Here is a 16811-nt window from a genome sequence, read left to right as displayed (position 1 = left end):
TATTCTTATTAAACATCCTTTGACCATCTATTTATCAGTCACTTTGAATTTTCCTCGTTTCAAATATTAGCAACCCTTTTCAACTTAGTGTTAACTACAAACCAAGTAAGCACGCTTGCCTTTCTACTACTTCAGTTCAAGCACAAAGAAAGAAAGAAAGAAAGAAAAGAAAGAAAGAAAGAAAGAGAAAGAGAAAGAAAGAAAGGAAGGAAGAAAAGAAAGAAACAGAAAGAAAGAAAAAGGAGAAAGGAAGGAAGGAAGGAAGGAAAGAGAGAGAGTGAGAAAAAGTAAGAAAGAAAGAAAGAAAGAAAGAAAGAAAGAAAGAAAGAAAGAAAGAAAGAAGGAAAGAAAGAAAAAGAAAGAAAGGAAGGAAGGAAGGAAGGAAGAAACAAAGATAACGTCCCCCACACAGTATTATTTTTAGGGTTGATTCAGACACATTTATAAAACCTCTACTAAATATTTAACACGTATCAGGCACTAAATAAAAGCTAGTCCTCAAACACATTATCAGCAGAACCCTTAAAGTCAATGTTTTTTCTTGTTTCTTTAAAGTATAGAAAATACATGCAGAGATGATCTATTCCAATCTACAGAACGACTTAAAATCAGAAAGAAATCAGCCTTACTATGCATTTAATTCCTGAATGAAATTTCCTGGGCCTGGCTTTCAATTTGGAAAAATGCAACTAACTCATCCATTAAGGCCATTTTCCTTACACACACTTTTTTTTCTCATGTCAAATACGTTCTTAGTCTAGTCGGAAAAGTACACAGGCAGTCTGGCCTTGTGTCATTTTCCCCAGGTCCTCACCCGGTAGGCCTGTCTCTCTCTGTCTCTCTGCTCAGGCCCGGGGATCCTCCCCTTCTCCCCTCCTTTCCTTCTCTCTGAGGTTCATCCTTTGCCCAAGCTCACAAATGGAAGCCTTGCTCTCCTCCTGGCTCCACCCTTCTGTCATCAGCGTGTGCACACAGCCCGTGTCACAGTCTGTCCCAAAGACTTGAGCCTGTTTTTCAAAAAGATTTAAGATTGCCACAACAAACAAAAATTTGACTTAGCATTGGAAAAATTATAATCAGAGGCTGGCCTCCCAGACTTTCAGGGGGTGGAAATGGGCTCCCCAGAGGGTAGGGTGAAAAAAATCAATATAAATGATATTTACTTGCAGTATTTTGGAGGGGAAGAGAGGGTAGAGGGAAGAAAAAAAAGGTCTGTCTGAACAAGAGAGGTATAATCCAGAAGCTTCCACAAGGAAAGTAGGAACCTCCAAGGACAGATGATCATTCTTTATGATTTGACAAGGTTGATGGGAGAAGTCGCGATTGGACTTGCACCTGCTCTTCGGGGGGCATGAAAACACTGCCGGCCTCACCAAGCCCCGTTCATAGTCCAGGGTAGGTGGAAAAGGCTTAGCAGCACTGGAAAGACCACCTTCCATAAAACCTATATGATCACTAAGCTAGGGGATCATAATTAACAGTATATTTTATAACTATAACTAACATCATATATTGTTAAAATCATAGCTAATATTTATTGAGCATCTGCCATGTGTCAGACACTGTGCTAAGTATTTTGCATGCAAATATATTTGCATATATTAAATATATTGCACATATATCCATGAAGGGGTCTCTACTACAATTTTCCCTAATTTACAGATGAGGAATGAGGCTTAAAGCGGTGGTGATTTGCCCAGGTAAAGTCAAGACTCAGACAGATGCAGATTTTCCCTGATTGCAGAGCCTCAGTCTTATGGCAGGACAATTTTTAAAGTATAAATTTGTATGCATTTTTCCTGAATTTCCACAAGCTCTCCAAGCAGAGAGACAGTCCTGCTTCAGAGATGTCTGCAGGCAGTAAGCAACAAAGCCTGAAAATTGAGTCTCTTGCTGTCTTTTGTAGAAGTCAAAGCACAGAGAGATGCCAGGTGTCCTGGAGGGACCTTTGAAAGCAGCCTAGGAGAGAAGAGAGATGAGAACTTTCTCCAGCCTTGGAGAGAGGTCCCTGGAGTCCTGTGTGGTCTCAGCCATTCGGGGAGGTGGCTGAGGCTCCTCAGGATGGGTCCATGGTGCCCCAGAAAGCCCAAGCCTGGGAGAGCTGGGGAATCTCAGCCTCCCCTAGGACCCGTTGGGGAGAGTGGAGGAGAGAGCCCAGTAATGACTGGGATTGACTTCCTCCACCTGAAAGGATGGGGGCATAGAGAAAGATTCAAGATCATTTTAAACAAAATAAAGTGATATTTCTTGCACAAATAAACTTACATACCAAGATCCACACCCACCACAGAATCACACACTGAGGAGGGGAGGAATGGGCAGTCCTTCCACCTCCAACTTCTATTTGCTGCCTGTGGGGATTTGGCCAGGTGGGGTCAGGGGACTGCCATAAAAGGTTGAAAACGCCAAGTTTCACTTTCATCTGTGGCATAGAGGAAAACCAGTCTTCACACTGCAGAGAACTTCTCCCTAGCCACCCTCGGCCCAGAGACGACCCCCTGAGCACACCCTCCTGGCTCCAGGAGGACCCCACATGCCATGTACCAGGAACTGTGGGATTCATCACTGCAATGGAGAAAGCAGCTGCCCAGATGCACAGCCCACAATCAGGGACTCAGCCAGAAACTCTCCCCCAAACCACCTTGTCCCCTCCCCCAGAGCTTGAATATTTTTAATATTAAGAAAATATCTCTTTGGGGGGAGTAGGTCCATCTGACCTTACAATCCCCACAAGGTGCTCATTTATCACCTCTCATTGCACCTTTTACTTCCCCTTCCCAACACAATTTGTATGACATGCTTATTTGTGTAACTACTTGTCTAATCTCTGTCTTCTATGTTAGAAGTTCCATGAGGAGAAGGACTGTGCCTTGTCCTTTGCTGTATTCCTAGCATGTCATACAGTTTTGGGAGCTCAGTAGGTGCTCGGCTATTACTTCCTGAATGAACATGGAGCAATCACAGGTGGCCAAAACCTTAGTGATCATCTAGCCCAAGGCTCTGAGAGGCTAAGGCCCAGAGGGGTTGAAGCACTTGCCTGAGATTTCAAACTTGGTTGAAAAAGTCCAAGGACTCCGGGCAGACCTTTGAGTGACTTTCTTCTTTTTTGACTCTAGGATCTTCAGTCTCTAAATTTATCGTGGTTGAACCAAGACCAAATCCTGGACCACCTGTCCAGTCACCCATCCTCGTCCTTCCTTTATGCTCTTAAGCTCACTCATTACAATATTACCTTAGGCTTCACCTACCTATATTTTGGATGCCCTCTGTCCCGACAGTGTCTTGGTCTTCCCAAGACCTGAAAAAAAAGTTGACCTTTCTTCTTGCAAAGAGTTTTGCTTTTTAAAATGAGGTTAAAGGCTTAAGACTTGTCCTTATTCAACAGATATTCACCGAATACCTATGAATATGGACCCTGTTCTAGAGTAGGGGTTTCAGCAATAAGCAATATAAGCCTTCATGATGCATACATTCTGCTGTGAAGACAGATAATAAAGGTAAGCTAATGAATAAAATAATTTCCAATAGTGAAAAGTGCTAGGAAGAAAATAAACATGGTAAGGACTTAGAGACTGGAGGGGTGGGGTATTTTTGATCAAGAGTTAGAGAAGACTTCTGTGAGAAGGACATATATAAGTTAAACCTGAATAATAAGAAAAAGTCAGCCTGCAGAGTTCTTGGGGAAGGTATTTCAGGCTTGACTACTGCGATGGTCCTGAGGACCCAGTCAGTTGCTGAGCAGAGTGAACAAAGCTTGCAAGAAGTCCGTGAGGGCTTCCCTGGTGGTGCAGTGGTTGAGAGACCGCCTGCCGATGCAGGGGACATGGTTCGTGCCCCGGTCCGGGAAGATCCCACATGCCGCGGAGCGGCTAGGCCCGTGAGCCATGGCCGCTGAGCCTGTGCGTCCGGAGCCTGTGCTCCGCAATGGGAGAGGCCACGACAGTGAGAAGCCCGCGTACCGAAAAAAGAAGTCCGTGAGGCGGGCAAAGGGCAGATCCCATAGAGCTCATAGGCCACAGAGGAAGACTGAATTTCATTCTTTGGCATCAGGAAGCCATTAGAGGTTTTTAAGTTGGGGAGTGTTATGATCTTTTCACATTTCAGATGACCAAAAAGACTTGGCTGCCAAGTAGAACAGCAGCAGGGAGACAAACTTACAGGCTACTGCAGTGGTCCAACTAAGAGAGGCGGGTTCAAGGACTAGGCCGATAGCAGTGGAAACTGTGAGAAGTGCCTGGACTTGGGATGTAATTTGGAGACAGAGCTGACATGAGTTACTGCTGGATTGGATGTGGGCTGTGAAGGAAAGAGATGAAATAAACATGACTCGTAAATTTTGGCTTGAGAAGAGGTGAATGGTGGTACATTTCCCAATATGGAGAAGATCGGGTAAGAAGCATATTCATAGGGGTGGAGGTAACCAAGAGTTGATTTTAAATGCTTTAAGTTCAAGAGGTCTATTAGACAGCCCATGGAGATGCCAATTAAGCAACCAGGTGTACAATCCAAGGAATATACAATAATCAAGGAATTTCTGAAATTTAACAAGAAGACTTGGGCCAAGGCTGGGGGTAGGGAATGGCAAAGGAGAGGCTCCTAGTTCTCAAGTCTCGCCACCCAGCCACTTATAGGTGACACTCCTCAGTGGTTTCCATACACGAACCTCTTTAACTTACTCTTCCAGGAAAAGGGCCCAGGTCTAATGTCTCAGCTGCAGGGATTGGGGGTTAATTTCACAGCAGATGTCTAATGAATGGCTTAGCATTTCTGAACTATGAAGGTTTACCATTACGTCAATGAACTGGGGAACAATTGCAATTCAAAACTTTTCTTTAATTAGTGAAAATGTATGTTCTTTCTTAATCCCACTGTCTACAAGGACAGCCTGCAACTGTGGGGCCAGTTCTGGAAGCACCTGTTGCGAGGCTCCTCGTTAGGTGCTGCAATAAATGTTCTTATTCTTTTTTTTTTTTTTTTTTTTTTTTTGCGGTATGCGGGCCTCTCACTGCTGTGGCCTCCCCCGTTGCGGAGCACAGGCTCCGGATGCGCAGGCCCAGCGGCCATGGCTCATGGGCCCAGCCGCTCCGCGGCATATGGGATCCTCCCAGACCGGGGCACGAACCCGTATCCCCTGCATCGGCAGGCGGACTCTCAACCACTGCGCCACCAGGGAGGCCCCTGTTCTTATTCTTAAAACTGCTTAGAATTGGGTCTTCCCTTCCCTTCCTTCCATATACTTAGGTTTCCCACGCAGCTCACCCCTTCACACATAAGAACTCCTTTGTTCTAACCACTCCACTTATCCATTCATCCTGCCATGTACTGGGCACTCAGTAAAACATGGTGAAAAAACAGACCGTCCTGGTGGTGCCCATCTTCGTGGGTCTAAGAGTCTGGTGTGGAGACAGACTTTACTCAGGTAAATGACTAAACGTATCATTACAAATTGTGACCAGTGCACCTCCGCTGGGAAAGGAAGGTGAGCTAGGAGAAGACAGCCTTCGGATCTGATCATCTGAGAAGGCGTCTCTGAGGAGGTGACATTTAAACTGAGACCCAAAGGATGAGAAGGATCCAGATGTGGAAAAGAGGGCAGTGGAGCCTTTCAACGGGGGGCAAACAAGCAAAGTGCTACGTGCTTCCATCTCCTCCATCTCCATCTAAACAGAAGCTCCTGCACATCACATATCCTCTTCCTTCTGACTTAGTGTCGCCGCTCTGAACCTGAATGATCTTAGGACCCAGGAGATGGAAGAGATGTTTGAGCCCCTTCACTAAGCATCCCGTGGTTGCCATATCCTGAGTGCCACCAGCACCAGCAAGCCAGACCCCATCACCTGTGTGCCATTTACAAAGCTTTTAAGCAATCCTGTTCTTGCCCTCGAACAAATAAAACCAAGAACAATAAAGTTCCTTCCCCTTGGAGTTTGTCCAGGAAGGCTTTTTTTTTTTTCTTTGCTTTCTTTGGAGGCACCTTTAGATTCCCCTTCTGAGGGGAATGAGATTAATGCTGGGAAATAGTACTCAAGGTTTCCCTCGTACTGTTTCTCCTACCCTGGTGGCTGATCCTGGTCAGGGGAGCTGGCCTTCAGAAACCAGTGTCAACTCCGGTGATCCAGAGTCAGGCAAGCCATGATAGACTTATTTAAAAATCAATCAGAGGGGCTTCCCTTCCCTGGTGGCGCAGTGGTTGAGAGTCCGCCTGCCGATGCAGGGGACACGGGTTCGTGCCCTGGTCCGGGAGGATCCCACATGCTGCAGAGCGGCTGGGCCCGTGAGCCATGGCCGGTGAGCCCGCGCGTCTGGAGCCTGTGCTCTGCAACGGGAGAGGCCACAACAGTGAGAGGGTTGTGTACCGCAAAAAAAAAAAAAAAAAAAAATCAATCAATCAGAGAAAGATTTCAACTTGTTTTGGTAAGACGTCACCGTGGCATGATGGCGATGTAGACAGACAGACCTGGGTTTGAATTTAGATTCAGCACTATGACTTTGGGTACGTCACTTAATCTCTCCAAGCCTCAGTTGTCTCATCTATAAAGTAAAGATCATAATTTCTACCTTATAAGAATTAACCTCGATTATCTGTGAAAGGCACCCAGCCTGACATGTATTCGATACTCAGGAAATGTTGTGTCCCTTCCTTTCAAGGCCTGGCTCTTCAGTTGGCTAATTACATCTTTTGAGGCATTCAAATGGGGTTACAGCCAGTGCCCCTCTGAGAACATTTCAATTACAGGTGCCTAAGTGGTGCCCTCTCAGCTGGAAATTTGTAATTAAAATCAGCAATGGCCGCAGGCTGCTCAGGTGTGTCAGAACAGCTCCCATCCAGCTCACCTTTCCTCCTAGCTACCCCATCAAGTCAAGTCCAAAGTCAAGGGGAGCTATAGGAATAAAAATCCTTTAACACTTATCAAATATTGAGCAATTTGCAAAGTGATCTTACCCTCAGGGCAACATTGGTGCTGGCATTATTATTGTCCCATTACAACAGGAAGGAGGAAATTGAGGTCTAGAAAAGGGAAGCGATGTACTCAAAGTCTCAGAAGCTGCAATGCCAAGTCTTTGACTAAAAATCCAGTGCTCCTGCCACACCGGCGCATCCTGACAAGGGCAATTTTGTCCTTTGGTGGAAAAGTTCACTACCAGCGACTGTCCTGACTCTTGATCAGCAGCAAAGAATCTGCCCCCTAGATTGCCCTTCCTGCTCCATGCCCTCCCTTGCTCCGGTTCTGCCAACTTTCTTAGACCTAGGTCAATTGCTTACTCTCTGGTCTGGAAGAGTCCAGCTTTATTCTAGGCTCTGACTTGCATTTCTCATCTCTGGAAATGTGCAATGACAGGTGATAACAGGCCACTGTGGAACCCTCTCACCAGAACTTGTGACCTTTCTTCTAAGGCAGGTATGGGAAGAATCAGTCTGACTTTGATCTGACCCTGGTTCTGGTGATGGCTTGAGGGTAATGGGCACTGGGTCATGTAACCCACCCACTTACCCAAGGCTGACACAGGTAAGTTAAGGGCCACTCTATTCTCCCTTCAGAAAAGGACCCAAACTGAAGAAATGGGAAATAAAACTCCATCCTCAGAAAGTCAGGATGGAACTCAAGCAAAGCTCTAATATTTGCCTTAATTTCTCCAAAATAGAAGACAAGGGTCAGAGCTGGCAGAACTCTTCTGATTCAATGATCTCATTTCACACAGTGGGAGACTGGGGAATGGAGCAGAAAGTGGCCCATTGGAGGCCATACAGCTATCAGAGGCAGGGCTAGGCCCCAGGCCCCAGGCCTCCCAGTTCTTTTTTCTTACTGAATCATGCAGTTCACTCAAGAGCCCTAAGCATATTCGATCTGGGTGATCTAGCGGATCTCTACCCCACCACTTCCCTGCCTTTACCTGCCACTCCCAGAAGGTTTACACTGCAGTGGATGCATGTCATGGTCTTGGATGATGTGCACCTACGTCTATGAGATACTGATTCAGGGAGAGCCGTTTCCAACAAGGGCTATCCAAGCAGCCCTCAGCTGGGAGTGACCACCACACAAAACCTGCCCAGTGAAGCAGGAGGAAAAGATTTACATACACCTGGGTGAAACCGAGGATTCATGGGATAAGCTTTTGAGTCTTCCCAGCTTGTGGGATCTGCTGAGACAGGATGATGGAAGCACAGACAGCAGCTGGTTCTTGTTTTCAGTAACTCTGCTCACCCTTCACTGCCTCCTCCACCACCATCACCTCCCACACCACCTCTTTACTTCCTTTTCCACTTCCTTTATATACACCATCACCACCAACTCCACCACCACCATCACCACCATCATAACCATCACCACCACTTCCAACATAACCATCACCACCTCCACCATCACCACCTCCACCACCACCACCAACATAACCATCACCACCACCACCACCATCATAACTATCACCACCACCACCATCCACCACCATCATAACCATCACTACCACCACCACCACCACCGCCATTACCACCACCACCACAGTCACCTCCACCACCACCACCATCACCACCACCACCACCATCATAACCATCACCACCACCACCACCATAACCATCACCACCTCCACCACCACCACCATAACCATCACCACCTCCACCACCACCACCGCCATTACCACCACCGCCACCACCACCTCCACCACCACCGCCATTACCACCACCACCACAATCACCTCCACCACCACCACCATCACCACCACCACCACCATCATAACCATCACCACCTCCACCACCACCACCTCCATCACCACCCCCACCACCACCACCACCTCCACCACCACCATCACCACCACCACCATCACCACCACCTCCACCACCACCTCCACCACCACCATCATAACCATCACCACCTCCATCACCACCTCCATCACCACCTCCATCACCACCACCACCACCACCTCCTCTACCACCACAAGCACCATCACCATACCCTGCACCCCCTCCTCCATGTCCTCCACCACCACTGCCTCTACTCCCACCATGACCATATCCTTCACCTCCTCTTCCACTCCCTCCATTACCTCTCTCACCTTCACCACCAAACCACCTCCTCTACTTTCTCCTTCGCTACCTCTATAGCCACTTCATCCTCCATTTCTTCGACACCATCATCACCATGACCACCCAGCTGCTGCCTCCCCTCCGCCTGCTCTACCTGCATCTCTTCACACCAACACCAGTACCATCCCTACCACCTCCAGCTCCCCTTCCTCCTCACCACCACCTCATTTAGTGCCTGTACCCCACACCACCACAAGCAGCTTCACCCCAACCTTATTTATAGCATTAAAATAGGTCTCCTACCAAATATGCGTCTGCGATCTTCATGCTTTCAAAGTCGAACAGGCAATCAGCATTTGAATCTATAGCCAGAGTCACTGAGATTCGTCTCACATTTGAAATCAACCAGGATTAACTCCCTCTCTTCCTGCTTATTTTGAAACTGCTTATCTGAACACACACACACACACACGCACGCACACACACACACACACTCACCATCTCTCTCTCTCTCACCAGAGGACCATAGGTACTCTGAAATGAAGCAGACAATGGTGGCCTTGTTGCAGGAGCCTGATATTAATAGACTATTCCTTTTGATTTCAGCCGGGAAACGTTGGCAGCAAACCAATGTGAGGAAAGAAGGGCTGTGTAGCAAGAGTTTAAAAATGAGATGAAGAAAAACCCCAACCCAGCTTTGATCACAGGGGTCTGAAGATGAATTGTGGTCATTTCACAGGTCTCTGGGTGGAGGTTAATGTCATTTTGAAACAGGGAAACTGAGTTAAAAAAAAAAAAAAGAAAACTGAGAAGAGGTGCACTTTCTGATGGAACAGGGCCCCCACGCCAGAGGATCAAAGCTGCTCGCTATGCAGAGAATGAAGGATTATTCACTTTCTATTTTTTCACGCCTGCAGCACACATGGGGATCTAATTGGTCAGGATGCGAAATACAGACAGGCAGCCGCAGCAGCAGGGCAGAACCCGAAGGGGGAGGCGAATGCTTTCTGCAGCTGCAAACCATTAAAGGCAAGCTTACCCCCATGCGCCACTTTAATTGCTCTTCTGTGTGTTTCCTCAGCTCACAGCCACTAATGTCTACTTCCCAGTCTTTCTGATCTCAGAGGTGATGAGCCTGACGGCTGTCAGGGCTGACGGGGTCAGAGAAGGCGAGAGACACGTCTCTGGAGAGTGAGGGCGGGACCGCTGGGCTGGAAGAAGCGCGAGTGCCCGGCAGGAACTCGGCAGGCTCTGCCCAGCCTCATGCTCTGTTCTTGCTCCTTGGGGTCTTGGGGTATAAAGCCAAGGATCTCTCAGTGTGGTGTTGTCTTGGTTCTGACCCATTACAGCAGGGGAGACAAAATAAAAACCCCACCACTGTGCAGTGTCTGACCTCAGGCCCGTCACTCAACCTCTCTGACCCTTCATTTCCTTGCATTTGAAATGGGGTGTGTGCCTAACAGCACCCTGAGGATTACATGACGTCGTGAAATGCTAATCAGGGAAGGGAAGTCCCTGTTGGTTGTTATCACCTCCACTTGAAACTTCTCTGCCAGCCTCTTGATCTACTTTAGGGCTGAGTCCCCCAAGTCCTCCTTTCAGCCCTTCTCAGGGCCCCTCACTGGTGAAAGCCGCGCTGACTCTCCAGGTCTGCAGGAGGGCAGAGCCCTCGCCCCGCTGAGCACCACCTGTCACTCATTCTGGCTCCCATCTTTCCTCTCTTAGAAGTTATCCTTAGCCACATCCTCCGGGCAGGCACTGCTGCCTCCAGTCCTTCCCTGCCTCCCCTTCCCCCCGCCCCCATTTCAACCACCACTGACCCACATATATGAAGCTACAAAATGCAAGCCCAGCCATTCACTTCTCTGCTGAAAACTCTCTGGCAGCTCGCTGTTCTGTTCTTGCGCTGTCCCTTAGCGGGGAATGCCTTCAACCTTTCTTGGTCTGACTCATCCTTTAAGACTCACCTGAATTATTATCTCCTCTAGGTGGCCACCCTCATGCAGGATGATGGCCTCTGCTCAGCATATTTGTGCGTTCACAGTGCCCTGTCATTGACCACATTGGATTAGAATTATTTAGTCATTCCTCCACTTGAAGGTGTCTGTCTCTTCCACTGGAGTGTAAGTTTTGGGGGAACAGGCCTGCATCTTAATTCATCTTTATACTCCTAGTATGTGGCATGGCTAGCAGAGTGCCTGGAATATAACAGGTACTCGATAAATGTATTTATGACTTTCAACTGTTATTTATTTGTCTCTCTGCCTAAACTACCCAATTAAGTTGAAAGCATTTGGTGAGATGGAGATGTGTCTGATCCATTTTGTATTCTGCACAATGCCCAGCACACAGCAGAGACTCAAGAAACAGCAGCTAGTTCTGCTGTGTCTGACTTGCTCAGGGCTCTTTCCTCAACATCTAGAACAGAAATTTGCACACAGGTGCTCAATACATATATTTTGAATGGATATGCAGACTAAAAATTGTCGCTCGCCATCTGGTTCTGTAAGAATGAAGTCACTAGTCGCTGCAGTTGTTAACCTTCAACACACCCTGAAAGGAGCTCAGGGCAGAGATCAGGAACGAGGCACTCTGTGCTCTGAGAAAAACTGGCAGAGCAGTCCTTCAGATAGTTAGATATTTTCAGGGGAAGATTTTATGAGCCCAATTTCTTGCATTTTCTCATATCTAGAAAAGCACTAAAATCATTAACATCTGCTTCTCAAAATTAGCAGTGACCCTGTGCCAACATGTGTGCTTGATTGCACGTCTCCCCCTTAACCAAAATCACATATATACTGATCCCACCCCCACCCCTTTGGAGCAGTTCCTCAGAGCTATCTGAGAGGCTGTCTCCTGGGCTATGGCCCTCATTTTGCCCCAAATAAAACTTAACCCACAGCTCTCATGTTGTGCATCTTTTTTCAGTCAACAGATGAATAGTGTGGCATTGTAGGAAAAACACCTGTCCTGGTTAGAAGGCCTGAGTTCTAGTCAGAGCCAACAAACTCAAACTTAATGAGGCCAAAAGAGAACTTCTGATTTTCTCCAAAACTCAACTCCTCACCCCAACTCCCAGCAAACATTCCCCCATCTTGATAAATGGTACCAAACCATCCAGTTACTCAGGCCAAAATCTAGAAGTAATATTTGATTCATCTATTATCTTCACATCTCACATGCAATCCACTAACAAGTCCTTCAAGCTCTACTTCCAAAATATATCCAACCTCTGACCATCACCTTTACAGCCACCACCCTAATTCAAGCTGCCATCATCTTGACCCTGCAATCGGTCTCCCTGCCCCAACACACACGCACATAAACACATACACACACACACCCTTTTCATTTCATCACCTTGATCTTTTTTGTATCACTCCAATACCTTCCCACTTTAATTAGAATAAAATCTAAACTTCTAATCGCAGTCTACAAACCACACACAATGTAGCCCTGCCCCCGTCTCCAGATTCCTTTCCTCCTTGCTCATCTCCTTCCAACCACACTGGTCCTTCTACAATTCCTGGAATATTATGGATTATTCTTACTTCAGAACTTATTCCCTCTGCCTCAAAATCTCTTCCCCCAATATTCCCACTCTTAGCTCAAACGTTACCACTAGGCCTTCACCAACCCTAGGTGTGATGGTTCATTTTACTTGTGAACTTGACTATGCTACAGGGTGCCCAGATATTTGGTCGGACATTATCCTGGATGTTTCTGTGAGGGTATTTTTGGATGAGATTCACACTTGAATGGGTGGGACAAGTGAAACAGAATGCCCTCCCCAATGTGGGTGGTCCTCATCCAATTGCTTGAAGGTCTGAATAGAATGAAAAGGCTGACCTCCACTGTGTAAGAGGGAATTTCCTCCCACCTGACTGCTTAAGCTAGAATATCTGTCTTTTTTCACCTTTGGACTCTAACTGAAGCATTGGCTCTTCTTGGATTTGGAAACTGCCAGCTTTCAGGAATGAACTCACATCACCAGCTCTCCTGGTCCTTAGGCCTTCAGACTCAGACTGGAACTACCCCATCAGTTCTGTGGGTTTCCAGCTTGCTGAGTGCAGGCCTTGGGACTTTCTAGCCTCCATAATCTAATGAGCAAATTCCCTATAATAAATAAATTATAAAAGTTTTAGAAGAAAAAAATGGGTGTAGATCTTTGCAACCTTGGCCTAGGCAATGGAGTCTTAGTTATGATACCAAAAGAATAAATAACCAAAGGAAAAAACAGATAAATTGGACTCCATCAAAATTTAAAACTTTTGTGCATCAAAGGACACTATCAAGAAAGTGAAAAGACAACTCACAGAACAGAGAAAATATTTGAATATTCTGCATATATCTGATAAGAAATTTCATCCAGAATATAAAAACAACTTTTAAGTTTAATAATAAAAATTACACAATTTTAAAAGAGGCAAAGAATTTGAATAGACATTCCTTCAAAGAAAATATACAGAGGACCAATTAGCACATGAAAAGATGCTTAACACTTACTAGGATGGCTAGTGAAAAGCAAACAAACAGAAATTAATAAGAGATTGCAAAGATATAAAGAAACTGGGAACCTCATACATTGATGGTGGGAATGTAAAATGGCAGTTGCTCAAAAAGTTAAGCAGAGTTACCATACGACCCAGCAATTCCACTCCTAGGTATATCTCCAAGATTACTGAAAATATATGTTCACACAAAAACTTGTACATGAGTGTTCATAGCAACATTATTCATAATAGCAAAAGATAGTGGAAATAGCCAAAATGTCCATCAACGGATGAATGGATAAACGAAATGTGGTACATCTATACAGTAGAATATGACTTGGCCATAAAAAGGAATGAAGTACTGCTCCATGCTACAATATGGATAAACCTTGAAAATATGCTAAGTGAAGCCAGACACAAAAGACCATATATTGTATGATTCCATTTACATGAAGTGTTCAGAATAGGTAAATCCATAGAAATAGAAAGTAGATTAGTGGTTGCCAGGGGCTAGAGGGTAGGAGGATTGGGTACAGGATTTATTTGGGGGTTAATAAAAATGCTCTAGAATTAAATAGCAGTGATAGTTGTATAACTGTGAATATACTAAAAACTTCTGAATTGTATACTTTAGAAAGTGAATTTGATGGTAGGTGAAGTTTATCTCAATAGAGCAGTTATTTAAAAAGTGTTCATTATATTATTGTTTATACTAGTAAAAAGGAAATATTCAAAATGTCGTTTTATAAAAAAAGTTGTTATAATGAATCTACTTGACAGAATATTGTATACTCATTCAATTATATCTATAAAATTTTATAATACTATATAGAATGATTATGAAATAATATTAAGTAGGCTATAATCAAACTATTACATATATTTTTAATCATATCTCTCTGACTTTCTTCTAAAGTCTGGATGAAAACCCTGAACTTTTAACAAATGTTGGCTCTAGGTACTGAGATTTGAAAAATTTATTCTTCTTTTTTTTTTTTTTTTTTTTGCGGTTCGCGGGCCTCTCACTGTTGTGTCCTCTCCCGTTGTGGAGCACAGGCTCCAGACGCGCAAGCTCCGCGGCCATGGCTCACGGGCCTAGCCGCTCCGAGGCATGTGGGATCTTCCCGGACCGGGGCACGAGCCCGTGTCCCCTGCATTGGCAGGCGGACTCTCAACCACTGCGCCACCATGGAAACCCTGAAAAATTTATTCTTCCTGTTTCTACTTTTCTGTATTTCCTAAGCTTTCTTTAAATAACATGTAATTTTTATAAAAATATAAAAATATATTTAAAAAATCCCATAACTGTAGTAGTTAGTTACAGTGTCAGAGTTTCAGCTTCCAGGAAGAGAGGAGAGTGCAGCCTGTCCCAGGGAGACAAGCCCAGAGGACCCAGTGGGTGACACACAGCGCTGACATGGATGAGTCCAGACCTGGCTGACCCGGGGCCAGGGCCGGGGCCGGGCAGCATCTTTACAGGCTGGAAGCCTTCTTCTTTTCCTGTTTTAAGTGGTGTTCAGTTTTTAGAACCCCATTGTCATTTCGAAAGCGGCATGAACGCTCAGGTCCCCAGGCCTGCATCTTTCCTTTGTCTGCCCTCCCCCCACTATTTATTTCCTTTTCCATCTCGCGGTGGCTGCCCTTCAGGCAGCGACAACAACGATGTTGTTACAGGTGTTAGCTCACTCTGGTCTCATTTGCTCTGGCAAGAAGTCTGGTCGGATCAAATGCCCCTGTGGAAACTCAGCTGAATTGTCTTCATTTTCTATCATTTTATTTTAACATCCCAGCAGTCCCTGCCTGTCAAGGTCTCCGCCGGCAATTCAGCCATTCATCAATTTAAAGTATGGCCATACGGTTCTGGACAGCATCCAACCCCACAGAAGAAATCCCTTCTTTCCTTTTCATTTTTCTTTCGAAGCAAGAAAGAATCTGCTCATCTGGACACAGGGATACTGACTTTTGAGCCAATTTAGGAAGCTGCTTTTAGGTAGTAATACTCAGTATTTCAGTCACAGGCCAAACAATTACCCCATGTAATTACTGGTGCCATCGAGAAACAGGTAAAGTCATCTTTTTATTTAATAGTAATTGTACATATTTATTTAATTAATCATATTTCTCATTTAATAATAATAGTAACATTTATTCCACGACAGGACTTCTCTTGTATTAACTCATATAACTCTCCTTACAATCCACAGTATCCCCATTTTGTAGATGAGGAAATTGAGGCACAGAGAGTTTCACTGACTTGCTGAAGTTTCCACAGCTGTTATTGGTGGAGGTGGGATTGGACCTCCAGCAGTCTGGGTGTAGGTTCTATGCTCTTCATCGCTGCAATTCTCAGCCTTTCAATGAGAGTCATAGTAACTTACCACTCGGCCAGGAAAAAGGGTAGCCAGACTAAAGGATTAAGTGAGCATTAGAACTAAATTAAGTACTTTTTCAGGAAGACCAAGTTTTGCTGGAGTCAGGGTGATCTTACTCCAACTTGGTTTCATCCCCTAGTAGGAACTCAGTGGCATGCTGTAGGGTGAAGCAGAAAAGAGACAAGGGCACAAGTCATCCCTCGTCGGTTAGCCATGCAGGGAAGACAAGATGGTGTCCGATGGGGCACCGCACTGACCACCAGTGGGAAAGCCACTGTTTGCTAGAACGCCTCCACCTTGGAGGAGAGAGACACTGAGCCGCACCAGACAGCCAGTGGGGTACTGGTCCCATCGCAGGGCGTTGGAAAGACACCCTGGAGGATAGCCCCCTGCTGGGCTAGAAGGTGAAGGGTGCCCCTGGGTTGTGCAGTGTGGATTCTTATCTCTAGGTTTTCTGGAAGAAGTGTCTTGTCATCCTGTAGAGGTGGCTGGGGGAAAACTGCCTGATGCACAAACTCCAGACATTCCTGCCCCCCAGCTTCTGGGTATGGCCCCGTCCATAGAGTAGCCAACTTCTCCTCTGCAAGGGAAGTGGCAGGCTGGTGTCCTGCTTCCACTCCACTGTGGGTTCTTCTCAAAGAGACCTCATCGGTATCTGTCATTTCACATTTCCAGATTTCTTTCATATTCATAAACATCTACAAATGTTTCTCCTTGCATTGCTGTTTTTCAAAAAAATCAAAGGCATGGTTTCCCAACCTTCTCTAACCCAACCCTGTGCCAGGCTTTCTCACCTAACCTTCTCTGCATCTTGAATAGACCAAGCCCCCTCAGGTGGGGCTTTACTTTCTATGGTTTGTATGTATAACTAAATCAACACATGTACTTTTTCACACTCTACTTGCCCTCACCCACTCACTCTGAGGC

Source organism: Mesoplodon mirus, assembly GCF_964341445.2.
Source record: "Mesoplodon mirus genome assembly, chromosome: 6".
Lineage (NCBI taxonomy): Eukaryota > Metazoa > Chordata > Mammalia > Artiodactyla > Ziphiidae > Mesoplodon > Mesoplodon mirus.
The sequence above is the reverse complement of the archived record's forward strand: the minus strand, read 5'-3'. Positions refer to the sequence as shown.